The 18,940-nt window shown below is 42.5% G+C and overlaps 24 non-coding genes across 24 annotated transcripts; all 24 read right to left on the bottom strand.

The window, feature by feature from the left end:
• Positions 1-735: 735 nt before the first annotated feature.
• trnav-aac (transfer RNA valine (anticodon AAC)) lies at positions 736-808 on the bottom strand. The gene has a single exon. It is a non-coding gene; the product is annotated as a tRNA-Val (tRNA).
• Positions 809-1,247: 439 nt separating this feature from the next.
• Positions 1,248-1,320, bottom strand: trnav-aac (transfer RNA valine (anticodon AAC)). Its single transcript has one exon. It is a non-coding gene; the product is annotated as a tRNA-Val (tRNA).
• Positions 1,321-1,957: 637 nt separating this feature from the next.
• On the bottom strand, positions 1,958-2,030 carry trnav-aac (transfer RNA valine (anticodon AAC)). Its single transcript has one exon. It is a non-coding gene; the product is annotated as a tRNA-Val (tRNA).
• Positions 2,031-3,179: 1,149 nt separating this feature from the next.
• trnav-aac (transfer RNA valine (anticodon AAC)) lies at positions 3,180-3,252 on the bottom strand. Its single transcript has one exon. It is a non-coding gene; the product is annotated as a tRNA-Val (tRNA).
• A 637-nt stretch (positions 3,253-3,889) lies between these two features.
• On the bottom strand, positions 3,890-3,962 carry trnav-aac (transfer RNA valine (anticodon AAC)). The gene has a single exon. It is a non-coding gene; the product is annotated as a tRNA-Val (tRNA).
• A 1,148-nt stretch (positions 3,963-5,110) lies between these two features.
• On the bottom strand, positions 5,111-5,183 carry trnav-aac (transfer RNA valine (anticodon AAC)). The gene has a single exon. It is a non-coding gene; the product is annotated as a tRNA-Val (tRNA).
• A 439-nt stretch (positions 5,184-5,622) lies between these two features.
• trnav-aac (transfer RNA valine (anticodon AAC)) lies at positions 5,623-5,695 on the bottom strand. The gene has a single exon. It is a non-coding gene; the product is annotated as a tRNA-Val (tRNA).
• Positions 5,696-6,134: 439 nt separating this feature from the next.
• On the bottom strand, positions 6,135-6,207 carry trnav-aac (transfer RNA valine (anticodon AAC)). Its single transcript has one exon. It is a non-coding gene; the product is annotated as a tRNA-Val (tRNA).
• Positions 6,208-7,554: 1,347 nt separating this feature from the next.
• Positions 7,555-7,627, bottom strand: trnav-aac (transfer RNA valine (anticodon AAC)). The gene has a single exon. It is a non-coding gene; the product is annotated as a tRNA-Val (tRNA).
• A 439-nt stretch (positions 7,628-8,066) lies between these two features.
• On the bottom strand, positions 8,067-8,139 carry trnav-aac (transfer RNA valine (anticodon AAC)). Its single transcript has one exon. It is a non-coding gene; the product is annotated as a tRNA-Val (tRNA).
• A 637-nt stretch (positions 8,140-8,776) lies between these two features.
• Positions 8,777-8,849, bottom strand: trnav-aac (transfer RNA valine (anticodon AAC)). The gene has a single exon. It is a non-coding gene; the product is annotated as a tRNA-Val (tRNA).
• A 1,148-nt stretch (positions 8,850-9,997) lies between these two features.
• On the bottom strand, positions 9,998-10,070 carry trnav-aac (transfer RNA valine (anticodon AAC)). Its single transcript has one exon. It is a non-coding gene; the product is annotated as a tRNA-Val (tRNA).
• A 439-nt stretch (positions 10,071-10,509) lies between these two features.
• On the bottom strand, positions 10,510-10,582 carry trnav-aac (transfer RNA valine (anticodon AAC)). Its single transcript has one exon. It is a non-coding gene; the product is annotated as a tRNA-Val (tRNA).
• A 637-nt stretch (positions 10,583-11,219) lies between these two features.
• On the bottom strand, positions 11,220-11,292 carry trnav-aac (transfer RNA valine (anticodon AAC)). The gene has a single exon. It is a non-coding gene; the product is annotated as a tRNA-Val (tRNA).
• A 1,148-nt stretch (positions 11,293-12,440) lies between these two features.
• Positions 12,441-12,513, bottom strand: trnav-aac (transfer RNA valine (anticodon AAC)). The gene has a single exon. It is a non-coding gene; the product is annotated as a tRNA-Val (tRNA).
• A 1,148-nt stretch (positions 12,514-13,661) lies between these two features.
• Positions 13,662-13,734, bottom strand: trnav-aac (transfer RNA valine (anticodon AAC)). The gene has a single exon. It is a non-coding gene; the product is annotated as a tRNA-Val (tRNA).
• A 439-nt stretch (positions 13,735-14,173) lies between these two features.
• On the bottom strand, positions 14,174-14,246 carry trnav-aac (transfer RNA valine (anticodon AAC)). The gene has a single exon. It is a non-coding gene; the product is annotated as a tRNA-Val (tRNA).
• Positions 14,247-14,685: 439 nt separating this feature from the next.
• trnav-aac (transfer RNA valine (anticodon AAC)) lies at positions 14,686-14,758 on the bottom strand. Its single transcript has one exon. It is a non-coding gene; the product is annotated as a tRNA-Val (tRNA).
• Positions 14,759-15,395: 637 nt separating this feature from the next.
• trnav-aac (transfer RNA valine (anticodon AAC)) lies at positions 15,396-15,468 on the bottom strand. The gene has a single exon. It is a non-coding gene; the product is annotated as a tRNA-Val (tRNA).
• A 1,148-nt stretch (positions 15,469-16,616) lies between these two features.
• trnav-aac (transfer RNA valine (anticodon AAC)) lies at positions 16,617-16,689 on the bottom strand. Its single transcript has one exon. It is a non-coding gene; the product is annotated as a tRNA-Val (tRNA).
• Positions 16,690-17,128: 439 nt separating this feature from the next.
• On the bottom strand, positions 17,129-17,201 carry trnav-aac (transfer RNA valine (anticodon AAC)). The gene has a single exon. It is a non-coding gene; the product is annotated as a tRNA-Val (tRNA).
• Positions 17,202-17,838: 637 nt separating this feature from the next.
• trnav-aac (transfer RNA valine (anticodon AAC)) lies at positions 17,839-17,911 on the bottom strand. The gene has a single exon. It is a non-coding gene; the product is annotated as a tRNA-Val (tRNA).
• A 439-nt stretch (positions 17,912-18,350) lies between these two features.
• On the bottom strand, positions 18,351-18,423 carry trnav-aac (transfer RNA valine (anticodon AAC)). The gene has a single exon. It is a non-coding gene; the product is annotated as a tRNA-Val (tRNA).
• Positions 18,424-18,862: 439 nt separating this feature from the next.
• trnav-aac (transfer RNA valine (anticodon AAC)) lies at positions 18,863-18,935 on the bottom strand. The gene has a single exon. It is a non-coding gene; the product is annotated as a tRNA-Val (tRNA).
• Between the last annotated feature and the right edge of the window lie 5 nt (positions 18,936-18,940).

Here is an 18,940-nt window from a genome sequence, read left to right as displayed (position 1 = left end):
GTGTTTGTAATTCTATCAAGAAGCATGTTTCTGCGTGGTATCGAACCAGGGACCTTTCGCGTGTTAGGCGAACGTGATGACCACAACACTACAGAAACCTTGCTTGTCTGAATGGGCACATCTCTCGTGGGCGTTTCCTCATACAATCAGAGCATGGAAGTCATCATGTCAACAATGGCTAAGCGGTAGGTCTACTCTGCTTTAAGACAAAACATTCACATCCAAACACCAAATGTTGACTTCATTCGATACCTTTATAACACAAACGTCTACAAATCAACCGAGTAGCATGAGTTTTCTACGTTGGGAGACAACATGACAAAGCACCAGGTAAGTTTCCACTGAGTTTCATTTTGATTGAACCGATCAACACTGGCTAAGCAGTAGGTCTACTCTGATTTAAGACAAAACATTCACATCCAAACACCAAATGTTGACATCATTCGATCCCTTTATAACACAAACGTCTACAAATCAACCAAGTAGCATGAGTTTTCTACGTTGGGAGACAACATGACAAAGCACTAGGTACGTTTCCACTGAGTTTCATTTTGATTGAACCGATTGCATTAGTACTGCTATCAAGGTACATGGCGATTTAGAACATTCCTGTATCGATCACATGAGACTGAGAGCTCACTTTGAGGATCTAAAGGGAAGAGCTCCCCGATAGCCTTTACACTGGCAACAAACCACTAAACAGCAGTGGTGTGTTTGTAATTCTATCAAGAAGCATGTTTCTGCCTGGTATCGAAGCAGGGACCTTTCGCGTGTTAGGCGAACATGATGACCACTACACTACAGAAACCTTACATGTCTGAATGGGCACATCTCTCGTGGGCATTTCCTCATACAATCAGAGCATGGAAGTCATCATGTCAACAATGGCTAAGCAGTAGGTCTACTCTGCTTTAAGACAAAACATTCACATCCAAACACCAAATGTTGACTTCATTCGATACCTTTATAACACAAACGTCTACAAATCAACCGAGTAGCATGAGTTTTCTACGTTGGGAGACAACATGACAAAGCACTAGGTACGTTTCCACTGAGTTTCATTTTTATTGAACCGATTGCATTAGTACTGCTATCAAGGTACATGGCGATTTAGAACATTCCTGTATCGATCACATGAGACTGAGAGCTCACTTTGAGGATCTAAAGGGAAGAGCTCCCCGATAGCCTTTACAATGGCAACAAACCACTAAACAGCAGTGGTGTGTTTGTAATTCTATCAAGAAGCATGTTTCTGCCTGGTATCGAACCAGGGACCTTTCGCGTGTTAGGCGAACGTGATGACCACTACACTACAGAAACCTTGCGTGTCTGAATGGGCACATCTCTCGTGGGCGTTTCCTCATACAATCAGAGCATGGAAGTCATCATGTCAACAATGGCTAAGCAGTAGGTCTACTCTGCTTTAAGACAAAACATTCACATCCAAACACCAAATGTTGACATCATTCGATCCCTTTATAACACAAACGTCTACAAATCAACCGAGTAGCATGAGTTTTCTACGTTGGGAGACAACATGACAAAACACCAGGTAAGTTTCCACTGAGTTTCATTTTGATTGAACCGATCAACACTGGCTAAGCAGTAGGTCTACTCTGCTTTAAGACAAAACATTCACATCCAAACACCAAATGTTGACATCATTCGATCCCTTTATAACACAAACGTCTACAAATCAACCGAGTAGCATGAGTTTTCTACGTTGGGAGACAACATGACAAAGCACTAGGTACGTTTCCACTGAGTTTCATTTTGATTGAACCGATTGCATTAGTACTGCTATCAAGGTACATGGCGATTTAGAACATTCCTGTATCGATCACATGAGACTGAGAGCTCACTTTGAGGATCTAAAGGGAAGAGCTCCCCGATAGCCTTTACAATGGCAACAAACCACTAAACAGCAGTGGTGTGTTTGTAATTCTATCAAGAAGCATGTTTCTGCCTGGTATCGAACCAGGGACCTTTCGCGTGTTAGGCGAACGTGATGACCACTACACTACAGAAACCTTGCGTGTCTGAATGGGCACATCTCTCGTGGGCGTTTCCTCATACAATCAGAGCATGGAAGTCATCATGTCAACAATGGCTAAGCAGTAGGTCTACTCTGCTTTAAGACAAAACATTCACATCCAAACACCAAATGTTGACATCATTCGATCCCTTTATAACACAAACGTCTACAAATCAACCAAGTAGCATGAGTTTTCTACGTTGGGAGACAACATGACAAAGCACTAGGTACGTTTCCACTGAGTTTCATTTTTATTGAACCGATTGCATTAGTACTGCTATCAAGGTACATGGCGATTTAGAACATTCCTGTATCGATCACATGAGACTGAGAGCTCACTTTGAGGATCTAAAGGGAAGAGCTCCCCGATAGCCTTTACAATGGCAACAAACCACTAAACAGCAGTGGTGTGTTTGTAATTCTATCAAGAAGCATGTTTCTGCCTGGTATCGAACCAGGGACCTTACGCGTGTTAAGCGAACGTGATGAACACTACACTACAGAAACCTTGCGTGTCTGAATGGGCACATCTCCCGTGGGCGTTTCCTCATACAATCAGAGCATGGAAGTCATCATGTCAACAATGGCTAAGCGGTAGGTCTACTCTGCTTTAAGACAAAACATTCACATCCAAACACCAAATGTTGACTTCATTCGATACCTTTATAACACAAACGTCTACAAATCAACCGAGTAGCATGAGTTTTCTACGTTGGGAGACAACATGACAAAGCACCAGGTAAGTTTCCACTGAGTTTCATTTTGATTGAACCGATCAACACTGGCTAAGCAGTAGGTCTACTCTGATTTAAGACAAAACATTCACATCCAAACACCAAATGTTGACATCATTCGATCCCTTTATAACACAAACGTCTACAAATCAACCAAGTAGCATGAGTTTTCTACGTTGGGAGACAACATGACAAAGCACTAGGTACGTTTCCACTGAGTTTCATTTTGATTGAACCGATTGCATTAGTACTGCTATCAAGGTACATGGCGATTTAGAACATTCCTGTATCGATCACATGAGACTGAGAGCTCACTTTGAGGATCTAAAGGGAAGAGCTCCCCGATAGCCTTTACACTGGCAACAAACCACTAAACAGCAGTGGTGTGTTTGTAATTCTATCAAGAAGCATGTTTCTGCCTGGTATCGAACCAGGGACCTTTCGCGTGTTAGGCGAACGTGATGACCACTACACTACAGAAACCTTGCGTGTCTGAATGGGCACATCTCTCGTGGGCGTTTCCTCATACAATCAGAGCATGGAAGTCATCATGTCAACAATGGCTAAGCAGTAGGTCTACTCTGCTTTAAGACAAAACATTCACATCCAAACACCAAATGTTGACATCATTCGATCCCTTTATAACACAAACGTCTACAAATCAACCGAGTAGCATGAGTTTTCTACGTTGGGAGACAACATGACAAAACACCAGGTAAGTTTCCACTGAGTTTCATTTTGATTGAACCGATCAACACTGGCTAAGCAGTAGGTCTACTCTGCTTTAAGACAAAACATTCACATCCAAACACCAAATGTTGACATCATTCGATCCCTTTATAACACAAACGTCTACAAATCAACCGAGTAGCATGAGTTTTCTACGTTGGGAGACAACATGACAAAGCACTAGGTACGTTTCCACTGAGTTTCATTTTGATTGAACCGATTGCATTAGTACTGCTATCAAGGTACATGGCGATTTAGAACATTCCTGTATCGATCACATGAGACTGAGAGCTCACTTTGAGGATCTAAAGGGAAGAGCTCCCCGATAGCCTTTACAATGGCAACAAACCACTAAACAGCAGTGGTGTGTTTGTAATTCTATCAAGAAGCATGTTTCTGCCTGGTATCGAACCAGGGACCTTTCGCGTGTTAGGCGAACGTGATGACCACTACACTACAGAAACCTTGCGTGTCTGAATGGGCACATCTCTCGTGGGCGTTTCCTCATACAATCAGAGCATGGAAGTCATCATGTCAACAATGGCTAAGCAGTAGGTCTACTCTGCTTTAAGACAAAACATTCACATCCAAACACCAAATGTTGACATCATTCGATCCCTTTATAACACAAACGTCTACAAATCAACCGAGTAGCATGAGTTTTCTACGTTGGGAGACAACATGACAAAGCACTAGGTACGTTTCCACTGAGTTTCATTTTGATTGAACCGATTGCATTAGTACTGCTATCAAGGTACATGGCGATTTAGAACATTCCTGTATCGATCACATGAGACTGAGAGCTCACTTTGAGGATCTAAAGGGAAGAGCTCCCCGATAGCCTTTACAATGGCAACAAACCACTAAACAGCAGTGGTGTGTTTGTAATTCTATCAAGAAGCATGTTTCTGCCTGGTATCGAACCAGGGACCTTACGCGTGTTAAGCGAACGTGATGAACACTACACTACAGAAACCTTGCGTGTCTGAATGGGCACATCTCCCGTGGGCGTTTCCTCATACAATCAGAGCATGGAAGTCATCATGTCAACAATGGCTAAGCGGTAGGTCTACTCTGCTTTAAGACAAAACATTCACATCCAAACACCAAATGTTGACTTCATTCGATACCTTTATAACACAAACGTCTACAAATCAACCGAGTAGCATGAGTTTCTACGTTGGGAGACAACATGACAAAGCACTAGGTACGTTTCCACTGAGTTTCATTTTGATTGAACCGATCAACACTTGCTAAGCAGTAGGTCTACTCTGCTTTAAGACAAAACATTCACATCCAAACACCAAATGTTGACATCATTCGATCCCTTTATAACACAAACGTCTACAAATCAACCAAGTAGCATGAGTTTTCTACGTTGGGAGACAACATGACAAAGCACTAGGTACGTTTCCACTGAGTTTCATTTTGATTGAACCGATTGCATTAGTACTGCTATCAAGGTACATGGCGATTTTGAACATTCCTGTATCGATCACATGAGACTGAGAGCTCACTTTGAGGATCTAAAGGGAAGAGCTCCCCGATAGCCTTTACACTGGCAACAAACCACTAAACAGCAGCGGTGTGTTTGTAATTCTATCAAGAAGCATGTTTCTGCCTGGTATCGAAGCAGGGACCTTTCGCGTGTTAGGCGAACGTGATGACCACTACACTACAGAAACCTTACATGTCTGAATGGGCACATCTCTCGTGGGCATTTCCTCATACAATCAGAGCATGGAAGTCATCATGTCAACAATGGCTAAGCAGTAGGTCTACTCTGCTTTAAGACAAAACATTCACATCCAAACACCAAATGTTGACTTCATTCGATACCTTTATAACACAAACGTCTACAAATCAACCGAGTAGCATGAGTTTTCTACGTTGGGAGACAACATGACAAAGCACTAGGTACGTTTCCACTGAGTTTCATTTTTATTGAACCGATTGCATTAGTACTGCTATCAAGGTACATGGCGATTTAGAACATTCCTGTATCGATCACATGAGACTGAGAGCTCACTTTGAGGATCTAAAGGGAAGAGCTCCCCGATAGCCTTTACAATGGCAACAAACCACTAAACAGCAGTGGTGTGTTTGTAATTCTATCAAGAAGCATGTTTCTGCCTGGTATCGAACCAGGGACCTTTCGCGTGTTAGGCGAACATGATGACCACTACACTACAGAAACCTTGCGTGTCTGAATGGGCACATCTCTCGTGGGCGTTTCCTCATACAATCAGAGCATGGAAGTCATCATGTCAACAATGGCTAAGCAGTAGGTCTACTCTGCTTTAAGACAAAACATTCACATCCAAACACCAAATGTTGACATCATTCGATCCCTTTATAACACAAACGTCTACAAATCAACCGAGTAGCATGAGTTTTCTACGTTGGGAGACAACATGACAAAGCACTAGGTACGTTTCCACTGAGTTTCATTTTGATTGAACCGATTGCATTAGTACTGCTATCAAGGTACATGGCGATTTAGAACATTCCTGTATCGATCACATGAGACTGAGAGCTCACTTTGAGGATCTAAAGGGAAGAGCTCCCCGATAGCCTTTACAATGGCAACAAACCACTAAACAGCAGCGGTGTGTTTGTAATTCTATCAAGAAGCATGTTTCTGCCTGGTATCGAAGCAGGGACCTTTCGCGTGTTAGGCGAACGTGATGACCACTACACTACAGAAACCTTACATGTCTGAATGGGCACATCTCTCGTGGGCATTTCCTCATACAATCAGAGCATGGAAGTCATCATGTCAACAATGGCTAAGCAGTAGGTCTACTCTGCTTTAAGACAAAACATTCACATCCAAACACCAAATGTTGACATCATTCGATCCCTTTATAACACAAACATCTACAAATCAACCGAGTAGCATGAGTTTTCTACGTTGGGAGACAACATGACAAAACACCAGGTAAGTTTCCACTGAGTTTCATTTTGATTGAACCGATCAACACTGGCTAAGCAGTAGGTCTACTCTGCTTTAAGACAAAACATTCACATCCAAACACCAAATGTTGACATCATTCGATCCCTTTATAACACAAACGTCTACAAATCAACCGAGTAGCATGAGTTTTCTACGTTGGGAGACAACATGACAAAGCACTAGGTACGTTTCCACTGAGTTTCATTTTGATTGAACCGATTGCATTAGTACTGCTATCAAGGTACATGGCGATTTAGAACATTCCTGTATCGATCACATGAGACTGAGAGCTCACTTTGAGGATCTAAAGGGAAGAGCTCCCCGATAGCCTTTACAATGGCAACAAACCACTAAACAGCAGTGGTGTGTTTGTAATTCTATCAAGAAGCATGTTTCTGCCTGGTATCGAACCAGGGACCTTACGCGTGTTAAGCGAACGTGATGAACACTACACTACAGAAACCTTGCGTGTCTGAATGGGCACATCTCCCGTGGGCGTTTCCTCATACAATCAGAGCATGGAAGTCATCATGTCAACAATGGCTAAGCGGTAGGTCTACTCTGCTTTAAGACAAAACATTCACATCCAAACACCAAATGTTGACTTCATTCGATACCTTTATAACACAAACGTCTACAAATCAACCGAGTAGCATGAGTTTTCTACGTTGGGAGACAACATGACAAAGCACCAGGTAAGTTTCCACTGAGTTTCATTTTGATTGAACCGATCAACACTGGCTAAGCAGTAGGTCTACTCTGATTTAAGACAAAACATTCACATCCAAACACCAAATGTTGACATCATTCGATCCCTTTATAACACAAACGTCTACAAATCAACCAAGTAGCATGAGTTTTCTACGTTGGGAGACAACATGACAAAGCACTAGGTACGTTTCCACTGAGTTTCATTTTGATTGAACCGATTGCATTAGTACTGCTATCAAGGTACATGGCGATTTAGAACATTCCTGTATCGATCACATGAGACTGAGAGCTCACTTTGAGGATCTAAAGGGAAGAGCTCCCCGATAGCCTTTACACTGGCAACAAACCACTAAACAGCAGTGGTGTGTTTGTAATTCTATCAAGAAGCATGTTTCTGCCTGGTATCGAAGCAGGGACCTTTCGCGTGTTAGGCGAACGTGATGACCACTACACTACAGAAACCTTACATGTCTGAATGGGCACATCTCTCGTGGGCATTTCCTCATACAATCAGAGCATGGAAGTCATCATGTCAACAATGGCTAAGCAGTAGGTCTACTCTGCTTTAAGACAAAACATTCACATCCAAACACCAAATGTTGACTTCATTCGATACCTTTATAACACAAACGTCTACAAATCAACCGAGTAGCATGAGTTTTCTACGTTGGGAGACAACATGACAAAGCACTAGGTACGTTTCCACTGAGTTTCATTTTTATTGAACCGATTGCATTAGTACTGCTATCAAGGTACATGGCGATTTAGAACATTCCTGTATCGATCACATGAGACTGAGAGCTCACTTTGAGGATCTAAAGGGAAGAGCTCCCCGATAGCCTTTACAATGGCAACAAACCACTAAACAGCAGTGGTGTGTTTGTAATTCTATCAAGAAGCATGTTTCTGCCTGGTATCGAACCAGGGACCTTTCGCGTGTTAGGCGAACGTGATGACCACTACACTACAGAAACCTTGCGTGTCTGAATGGGCACATCTCTCGTGGGCGTTTCCTCATACAATCAGAGCATGGAAGTCATCATGTCAACAATGGCTAAGCAGTAGGTCTACTCTGCTTTAAGACAAAACATTCACATCCAAACACCAAATGTTGACATCATTCGATCCCTTTATAACACAAACGTCTACAAATCAACCGAGTAGCATGAGTTTTCTACGTTGGGAGACAACATGACAAAACACCAGGTAAGTTTCCACTGAGTTTCATTTTGATTGAACCGATCAACACTGGCTAAGCAGTAGGTCTACTCTGCTTTAAGACAAAACATTCACATCCAAACACCAAATGTTGACATCATTCGATCCCTTTATAACACAAACGTCTACAAATCAACCGAGTAGCATGAGTTTTCTACGTTGGGAGACAACATGACAAAGCACTAGGTACGTTTCCACTGAGTTTCATTTTGATTGAACCGATTGCATTAGTACTGCTATCAAGGTACATGGCGATTTAGAACATTCCTGTATCGATCACATGAGACTGAGAGCTCACTTTGAGGATCTAAAGGGAAGAGCTCCCCGATAGCCTTTACAATGGCAACAAACCACTAAACAGCAGTGGTGTGTTTGTAATTCTATCAAGAAGCATGTTTCTGCCTGGTATCGAACCAGGGACCTTTCGCGTGTTAGGCGAACGTGATGACCACTACACTACAGAAACCTTGCGTGTCTGAATGGGCACATCTCTCGTGGGCGTTTCCTCATACAATCAGAGCATGGAAGTCATCATGTCAACAATGGCTAAGCAGTAGGTCTACTCTGCTTTAAGACAAAACATTCACATCCAAACACCAAATGTTGACATCATTCGATCCCTTTATAACACAAACGTCTACAAATCAACCGAGTAGCATGAGTTTTCTACGTTGGGAGACAACATGACAAAGCACTAGGTACGTTTCCACTGAGTTTCATTTTGATTGAACCGATTGCATTAGTACTGCTATCAAGGTACATGGCGATTTAGAACATTCCTGTATCGATCACATGAGACTGAGAGCTCACTTTGAGGATCTAAAGGGAAGAGCTCCCCGATAGCCTTTACAATGGCAACAAACCACTAAACAGCAGTGGTGTGTTTGTAATTCTATCAAGAAGCATGTTTCTGCCTGGTATCGAACCAGGGACCTTACGCGTGTTAAGCGAACGTGATGAACACTACACTACAGAAACCTTGCGTGTCTGAATGGGCACATCTCCCGTGGGCGTTTCCTCATACAATCAGAGCATGGAAGTCATCATGTCAACAATGGCTAAGCGGTAGGTCTACTCTGCTTTAAGACAAAACATTCACATCCAAACACCAAATGTTGACTTCATTCGATACCTTTATAACACAAACGTCTACAAATCAACCGAGTAGCATGAGTTTCTACGTTGGGAGACAACATGACAAAGCACTAGGTACGTTTCCACTGAGTTTCATTTTGATTGAACCGATCAACACTTGCTAAGCAGTAGGTCTACTCTGCTTTAAGACAAAACATTCACATCCAAACACCAAATGTTGACATCATTCGATCCCTTTATAACACAAACGTCTACAAATCAACCAAGTAGCATGAGTTTTCTACGTTGGGAGACAACATGACAAAGCACTAGGTACGTTTCCACTGAGTTTCATTTTGATTGAACCGATTGCATTAGTACTGCTATCAAGGTACATGGCGATTTAGAACATTCCTGTATCGATCACATGAGACTGAGAGCTCACTTTGAGGATCTAAAGGGAAGAGCTCCCCGATAGCCTTTACACTGGCAACAAACCACTAAACAGCAGTGGTGTGTTTGTAATTCTATCAAGAAGCATGTTTCTGCCTGGTATCGAAGCAGGGACCTTTCGCGTGTTAGGCGAACGTGATGACCACTACACTACAGAAACCTTACATGTCTGAATGGGCACATCTCTCGTGGGCATTTCCTCATACAATCAGAGCATGGAAGTCATCATGTCAACAATGGCTAAGCAGTAGGTCTACTCTGCTTTAAGACAAAACATTCACATCCAAACACCAAATGTTGACTTCATTCGATACCTTTATAACACAAACGTCTACAAATCAACCGAGTAGCATGAGTTTTCTACGTTGGGAGACAACATGACAAAGCACTAGGTACGTTTCCACTGAGTTTCATTTTTATTGAACCGATTGCATTAGTACTGCTATCAAGGTACATGGCGATTTAGAACATTCCTGTATCGATCACATGAGACTGAGAGCTCACTTTGAGGATCTAAAGGGAAGAGCTCCCCGATAGCCTTTACAATGGCAACAAACCACTAAACAGCAGTGGTGTGTTTGTAATTCTATCAAGAAGCATGTTTCTGCCTGGTATCGAACCAGGGACCTTTCGCGTGTTAGGCGAACGTGATGACCACTACACTACAGAAACCTTGCGTGTCTGAATGGGCACATCTCTCGTGGGCGTTTCCTCATACAATCAGAGCATGGAAGTCATCATGTCAACAATGGCTAAGCAGTAGGTCTACTCTGCTTTAAGACAAAACATTCACATCCAAACACCAAATGTTGACATCATTCGATCCCTTTATAACACAAACGTCTACAAATCAACCGAGTAGCATGAGTTTTCTACGTTGGGAGACAACATGACAAAACACCAGGTAAGTTTCCACTGAGTTTCATTTTGATTGAACCGATCAACACTGGCTAAGCAGTAGGTCTACTCTGCTTTAAGACAAAACATTCACATCCAAACACCAAATGTTGACATCATTCGATCCCTTTATAACACAAACGTCTACAAATCAACCGAGTAGCATGAGTTTTCTACGTTGGGAGACAACATGACAAAGCACTAGGTACGTTTCCACTGAGTTTCATTTTGATTGAACCGATTGCATTAGTACTGCTATCAAGGTACATGGCGATTTAGAACATTCCTGTATCGATCACATGAGACTGAGAGCTCACTTTGAGGATCTAAAGGGAAGAGCTCCCCGATAGCCTTTACAATGGCAACAAACCACTAAACAGCAGTGGTGTGTTTGTAATTCTATCAAGAAGCATGTTTCTGCCTGGTATCGAACCAGGGACCTTTCGCGTGTTAGGCGAACGTGATGACCACTACACTACAGAAACCTTGCGTGTCTGAATGGGCACATCTCTCGTGGGCGTTTCCTCATACAATCAGAGCATGGAAGTCATCATGTCAACAATGGCTAAGCAGTAGGTCTACTCTGCTTTAAGACAAAACATTCACATCCAAACACCAAATGTTGACATCATTCGATCCCTTTATAACACAAACGTCTACAAATCAACCGAGTAGCATGAGTTTTCTACGTTGGGAGACAACATGACAAAGCACTAGGTACGTTTCCACTGAGTTTCATTTTGATTGAACCGATTGCATTAGTACTGCTATCAAGGTACATGGCGATTTAGAACATTCCTGTATCGATCACATGAGACTGAGAGCTCACTTTGAGGATCTAAAGGGAAGAGCTCCCCGATAGCCTTTACAATGGCAACAAACCACTAAACAGCAGTGGTGTGTTTGTAATTCTATCAAGAAGCATGTTTCTGCCTGGTATCGAACCAGGGACCTTACGCGTGTTAAGCGAACGTGATGAACACTACACTACAGAAACCTTGCGTGTCTGAATGGGCACATCTCCCGTGGGCGTTTCCTCATACAATCAGAGCATGGAAGTCATCATGTCAACAATGGCTAAGCGGTAGGTCTACTCTGCTTTAAGACAAAACATTCACATCCAAACACCAAATGTTGACTTCATTCGATACCTTTATAACACAAACGTCTACAAATCAACCGAGTAGCATGAGTTTCTACGTTGGGAGACAACATGACAAAGCACTAGGTACGTTTCCACTGAGTTTCATTTTGATTGAACCGATCAACACTTGCTAAGCAGTAGGTCTACTCTGCTTTAAGACAAAACATTCACATCCAAACACCAAATGTTGACATCATTCGATCCCTTTATAACACAAACGTCTACAAATCAACCGAGTAGCATGAGTTTTCTACGTTGGGAGACAACATGACAAAGCACTAGGTACGTTTCCACTGAGTTTCATTTTGATTGAACCGATTGCATTAGTACTGCTATCAAGGTACATGGCGATTTAGAACATTCCTGTATCGATCACATGAGACTGAGAGCTCACTTTGAGGATCTAAAGGGAAGAGCTCCCCGATAGCCTTTACAATGGCAACAAACCACTAAACAGCAGTGGTGTGTTTGTAATTCTATCAAGAAGCATGTTTCTGCCTGGTATCGAACCAGGGACCTTTCGCGTGTTAGGCGAACGTGATGACCACTACACTACAGAAACCTTGCGTGTCTGAATGGGCACATCTCTCGTGGGCGTTTCCTCATACAATCAGAGCATGGAAGTCATCATGTCAACAATGGCTAAGCAGTAGGTCTACTCTGCTTTAAGACAAAACATTCACATCCAAACACCAAATGTTGACATCATTCGATCCCTTTATAACACAAACGTCTACAAATCAACCGAGTAGCATGAGTTTTCTACGTTGGGAGACAACATGACAAAGCACTAGGTACGTTTCCACTGAGTTTCATTTTGATTGAACCGATTGCATTAGTACTGCTATCAAGGTACATGGCGATTTAGAACATTCCTGTATCGATCACATGAGACTGAGAGCTCACTTTGAGGATCTAAAGGGAAGAGCTCCCCGATAGCCTTTACAATGGCAACAAACCACTAAACAGCAGTGGTGTGTTTGTAATTCTATCAAGAAGCATGTTTCTGCCTGGTATCGAACCAGGGACCTTACGCGTGTTAAGCGAACGTGATGAACACTACACTACAGAAACCTTGCGTGTCTGAATGGGCACATCTCCCGTGGGCGTTTCCTCATACAATCAGAGCATGGAAGTCATCATGTCAACAATGGCTAAGCGGTAGGTCTACTCTGCTTTAAGACAAAACATTCACATCCAAACACCAAATGTTGACTTCATTCGATACCTTTATAACACAAACGTCTACAAATCAACCGAGTAGCATGAGTTTCTACGTTGGGAGACAACATGACAAAGCACTAGGTACGTTTCCACTGAGTTTCATTTTGATTGAACCGATCAACACTTGCTAAGCAGTAGGTCTACTCTGCTTTAAGACAAAACATTCACATCCAAACACCAAATGTTGACATCATTCGATCCCTTTATAACACAAACGTCTACAAATCAACCAAGTAGCATGAGTTTTCTACGTTGGGAGACAACATGACAAAGCACTAGGTACGTTTCCACTGAGTTTCATTTTGATTGAACCGATTGCATTAGTACTGCTATCAAGGTACATGGCGATTTTGAACATTCCTGTATCGATCACATGAGACTGAGAGCTCACTTTGAGGATCTAAAGGGAAGAGCTCCCCGATAGCCTTTACACTGGCAACAAACCACTAAACAGCAGCGGTGTGTTTGTAATTCTATCAAGAAGCATGTTTCTGCCTGGTATCGAAGCAGGGACCTTTCGCGTGTTAGGCGAACGTGATGACCACTACACTACAGAAACCTTACATGTCTGAATGGGCACATCTCTCGTGGGCATTTCCTCATACAATCAGAGCATGGAAGTCATCATGTCAACAATGGCTAAGCAGTAGGTCTACTCTGCTTTAAGACAAAACATTCACATCCAAACACCAAATGTTGACTTCATTCGATACCTTTATAACACAAACGTCTACAAATCAACCGAGTAGCATGAGTTTTCTACGTTGGGAGACAACATGACAAAGCACTAGGTACGTTTCCACTGAGTTTCATTTTTATTGAACCGATTGCATTAGTACTGCTATCAAGGTACATGGCGATTTAGAACATTCCTGTATCGATCACATGAGACTGAGAGCTCACTTTGAGGATCTAAAGGGAAGAGCTCCCCGATAGCCTTTACAATGGCAACAAACCACTAAACAGCAGTGGTGTGTTTGTAATTCTATCAAGAAGCATGTTTCTGCCTGGTATCGAACCAGGGACCTTTCGCGTGTTAGGCGAACGTGATGACCACTACACTACAGAAACCTTGCGTGTCTGAATGGGCACATCTCTCGTGGGCGTTTCCTCATACAATCAGAGCATGGAAGTCATCATGTCAACAATGGCTAAGCAGTAGGTCTACTCTGCTTTAAGACAAAACATTCACATCCAAACACCAAATGTTGACATCATTCGATCCCTTTATAACACAAACGTCTACAAATCAACCGAGTAGCATGAGTTTTCTACGTTGGGAGACAACATGACAAAGCACTAGGTACGTTTCCACTGAGTTTCATTTTGATTGAACCGATTGCATTAGTACTGCTATCAAGGTACATGGCGATTTAGAACATTCCTGTATCGATCACATGAGACTGAGAGCTCACTTTGAGGATCTAAAGGGAAGAGCTCCCCGATAGCCTTTACAATGGCAACAAACCACTAAACAGCAGCGGTGTGTTTGTAATTCTATCAAGAAGCATGTTTCTGCCTGGTATCGAAGCAGGGACCTTTCGCGTGTTAGGCGAACGTGATGACCACTACACTACAGAAACCTTACATGTCTGAATGGGCACATCTCTCGTGGGCATTTCCTCATACAATCAGAGCATGGAAGTCATCATGTCAACAATGGCTAAGCAGTAGGTCTACTCTGCTTTAAGACAAAACATTCACATCCAAACACCAAATGTTGACATCATTCGATCCCTTTATAACACAAACGTCTACAAATCAACCGAGTAGCATGAGTTTTCTACGTTGGGAGACAACATGACAAAACACCAGGTAAGTTTCCACTGAGTTTCATTTTGATTGAACCGATCAACACTGGCTAAGCAGTAGGTCTACTCTGCTTTAAGACAAAACATTCACATCCAAACACCAAATGTTGACATCATTCGATCCCTTTATAACACAAACGTCTACAAATCAACCGAGTAGCATGAGTTTTCTACGTTGGGAGACAACATGACAAAGCACTAGGTACGTTTCCACTGAGTTTCATTTTGATTGAACCGATTGCATTAGTACTGCTATCAAGGTACATGGCGATTTAGAACATTCCTGTATCGATCACATGAGACTGAGAGCTCACTTTGAGGATCTAAAGGGAAGAGCTCCCCGATAGCCTTTACAATGGCAACAAACCACTAAACAGCAGTGGTGTGTTTGTAATTCTATCAAGAAGCATGTTTCTGCCTGGTATCGAACCAGGGACCTTTCGCGTGTTAGGCGAACGTGATGACCACTACACTACAGAAACCTTGCGTGTCTGAATGGGCACATCTCTCGTGGGCGTTTCCTCATACAATCAGAGCATGGAAGTCATCATGTCAACAATGGCTAAGCAGTAGGTCTACTCTGCTTTAAGACAAAACATTCACATCCAAACACCAAATGTTGACATCATTCGATCCCTTTATAACACAAACGTCTACAAATCAACCGAGTAGCATGAGTTTTCTACGTTGGGAGACAACATGACAAAGCACTAGGTACGTTTCCACTGAGTTTCATTTTGATTGAACCGATTGCATTAGTACTGCTATCAAGGTACATGGCGATTTAGAACATTCCTGTATCGATCACATGAGACTGAGAGCTCACTTTGAGGATCTAAAGGGAAGAGCTCCCCGATAGCCTTTACAATGGCAACAAACCACTAAACAGCAGTGGTGTGTTTGTAATTCTATCAAGAAGCATGTTTCTGCCTGGTATCGAACCAGGGACCTTACGCGTGTTAAGCGAACGTGATGAACACTACACTACAGAAACCTTGCGTGTCTGAATGGGCACATCTCCCGTGGGCGTTTCCTCATACAATCAGAGCATGGAAGTCATCATGTCAACAATGGCTAAGCGGTAGGTCTACTCTGCTTTAAGACAAAACATTCACATCCAAACACCAAATGTTGACTTCATTCGATACCTTTATAACACAAACGTCTACAAATCAACCGAGTAGCATGAGTTTCTACGTTGGGAGACAACATGACAAAGCACTAGGTACGTTTCCACTGAGTTTCATTTTGATTGAACCGATCAACACTTGCTAAGCAGTAGGTCTACTCTGCTTTAAGACAAAACATTCACATCCAAACACCAAATGTTGACATCATTCGATCCCTTTATAACACAAACGTCTACAAATCAACCAAGTAGCATGAGTTTTCTACGTTGGGAGACAACATGACAAAGCACTAGGTACGTTTCCACTGAGTTTCATTTTGATTGAACCGATTGCATTAGTACTGCTATCAAGGTACATGGCGATTTTGAACATTCCTGTATCGATCACATGAGACTGAGAGCTCACTTTGAGGATCTAAAGGGAAGAGCTCCCCGATAGCCTTTACACTGGCAACAAACCACTAAACAGCAGCGGTGTGTTTGTAATTCTATCAAGAAGCATGTTTCTGCCTGGTATCGAAGCAGGGACCTTTCGCGTGTTAGGCGAACGTGATGACCACTACACTACAGAAACCTTACATGTCTGAATGGGCACATCTCTCGTGGGCATTTCCTCATACAATCAGAGCATGGAAGTCATCATGTCAACAATGGCTAAGCAGTAGGTCTACTCTGCTTTAAGACAAAACATTCACATCCAAACACCAAATGTTGACTTCATTCGATACCTTTATAACACAAACGTCTACAAATCAACCGAGTAGCATGAGTTTTCTACGTTGGGAGACAACATGACAAAGCACTAGGTACGTTTCCACTGAGTTTCATTTTTATTGAACCGATTGCATTAGTACTGCTATCAAGGTACATGGCGATTTAGAACATTCCTGTATCGATCACATGAGACTGAGAGCTCACTTTGAGGATCTAAAGGGAAGAGCTCCCCGATAGCCTTTACAATGGCAACAAACCACTAAACAGCAGTGGTGTGTTTGTAATTCTATCAAGAAGCATGTTTCTGCCTGGTATCGAACCAGGGACCTTTCGCGTGTTAGGCGAACGTGATGACCACTACACTACAGAAACCTTGCGTGTCTGAATGGGCACATCTCTCGTGGGCGTTTCCTCATACAATCAGAGCATGGAAGTCATCATGTCAACAATGGCTAAGCAGTAGGTCTACTCTGCTTTAAGACAAAACATTCACATCCAAACACCAAATGTTGACATCATTCGATCCCTTTATAACACAAACGTCTACAAATCAACCGAGTAGCATGAGTTTTCTACGTTGGGAGACAACATGACAAAACACCAGGTAAGTTTCCACTGAGTTTCATTTTGATTGAACCGATCAACACTGGCTAAGCAGTAGGTCTACTCTGCTTTAAGACAAAACATTCACATCCAAACACCAAATGTTGACATCATTCGATCCCTTTATAACACAAACGTCTACAAATCAACCGAGTAGCATGAGTTTTCTACGTTGGGAGACAACATGACAAAGCACTAGGTACGTTTCCACTGAGTTTCATTTTGATTGAACCGATTGCATTAGTACTGCTATCAAGGTACATGGCGATTTAGAACATTCCTGTATCGATCACATGAGACTGAGAGCTCACTTTGAGGATCTAAAGGGAAGAGCTCCCCGATAGCCTTTACAATGGCAACAAACCACTAAACAGCAGTGGTGTGTTTGTAATTCTATCAAGAAGCATGTTTCTGCCTGGTATCGAACCAGGGACCTTTCGCGTGTTAGGCGAACGTGATGACCACTACACTACAGAAACCTTGCGTGTCTGAATGGGCACATCTCTCGTGGGCGTTTCCTCATACAATCAGAGCATGGAAGTCATCATGTCAACAATGGCTAAGCAGTAGGTCTACTCTGCTTTAAGACAAAACATTCACATCCAAACACCAAATGTTGACATCATTCGATCCCTTTATAACACAAACGTCTACAAATCAACCAAGTAGCATGAGTTTTCTACGTTGGGAGACAACATGACAAAGCACTAGGTACGTTTCCACTGAGTTTCATTTTGATTGAACCGATTGCATTAGTACTGCTATCAAGGTACATGGCGATTTTGAACATTCCTGTATCGATCACATGAGACTGAGAGCTCACTTTGAGGATCTAAAGGGAAGAGCTCCCCGATAGCCTTTACACTGGCAACAAACCACTAAACAGCAGCGGTGTGTTTGTAATTCTATCAAGAAGCATGTTTCTGCCTGGTATCGAAGCAGGGACCTTTCGCGTGTTAGGCGAACGTGATGACCACTACACTACAGAAACCTTACATGTCTGAATGGGCACATCTCTCGTGGGCATTTCCTCATACAATCAGAGCATGGAAGTCATCATGTCAACAATGGCTAAGCAGTAGGTCTACTCTGCTTTAAGACAAAACATTCACATCCAAACACCAAATGTTGACTTCATTCGATACCTTTATAACACAAACGTCTACAAATCAACCGAGTAGCATGAGTTTTCTACGTTGGGAGACAACATGACAAAGCACTAGGTACGTTTCCACTGAGTTTCATTTTTATTGAACCGATTGCATTAGTACTGCTATCAAGGTACATGGCGATTTAGAACATTCCTGTATCGATCACATGAGACTGAGAGCTCACTTTGAGGATCTAAAGGGAAGAGCTCCCCGATAGCCTTTACAATGGCAACAAACCACTAAACAGCAGTGGTGTGTTTGTAATTCTATCAAGAAGCATGTTTCTGCCTGGTATCGAACCAGGGACCTTTCGCGTGTTAGGCGAACGTGATGACCACTACACTACAGAAACCTTGC

Source organism: Brachyhypopomus gauderio, unplaced genomic scaffold (genome assembly GCF_052324685.1).
Source record: "Brachyhypopomus gauderio isolate BG-103 unplaced genomic scaffold, BGAUD_0.2 sc51, whole genome shotgun sequence".
NCBI lineage: Eukaryota > Metazoa > Chordata > Actinopteri > Gymnotiformes > Hypopomidae > Brachyhypopomus > Brachyhypopomus gauderio.
The sequence above is the reverse complement of the archived record's forward strand: the minus strand, read 5'-3'. Positions and strand labels throughout refer to the sequence as shown.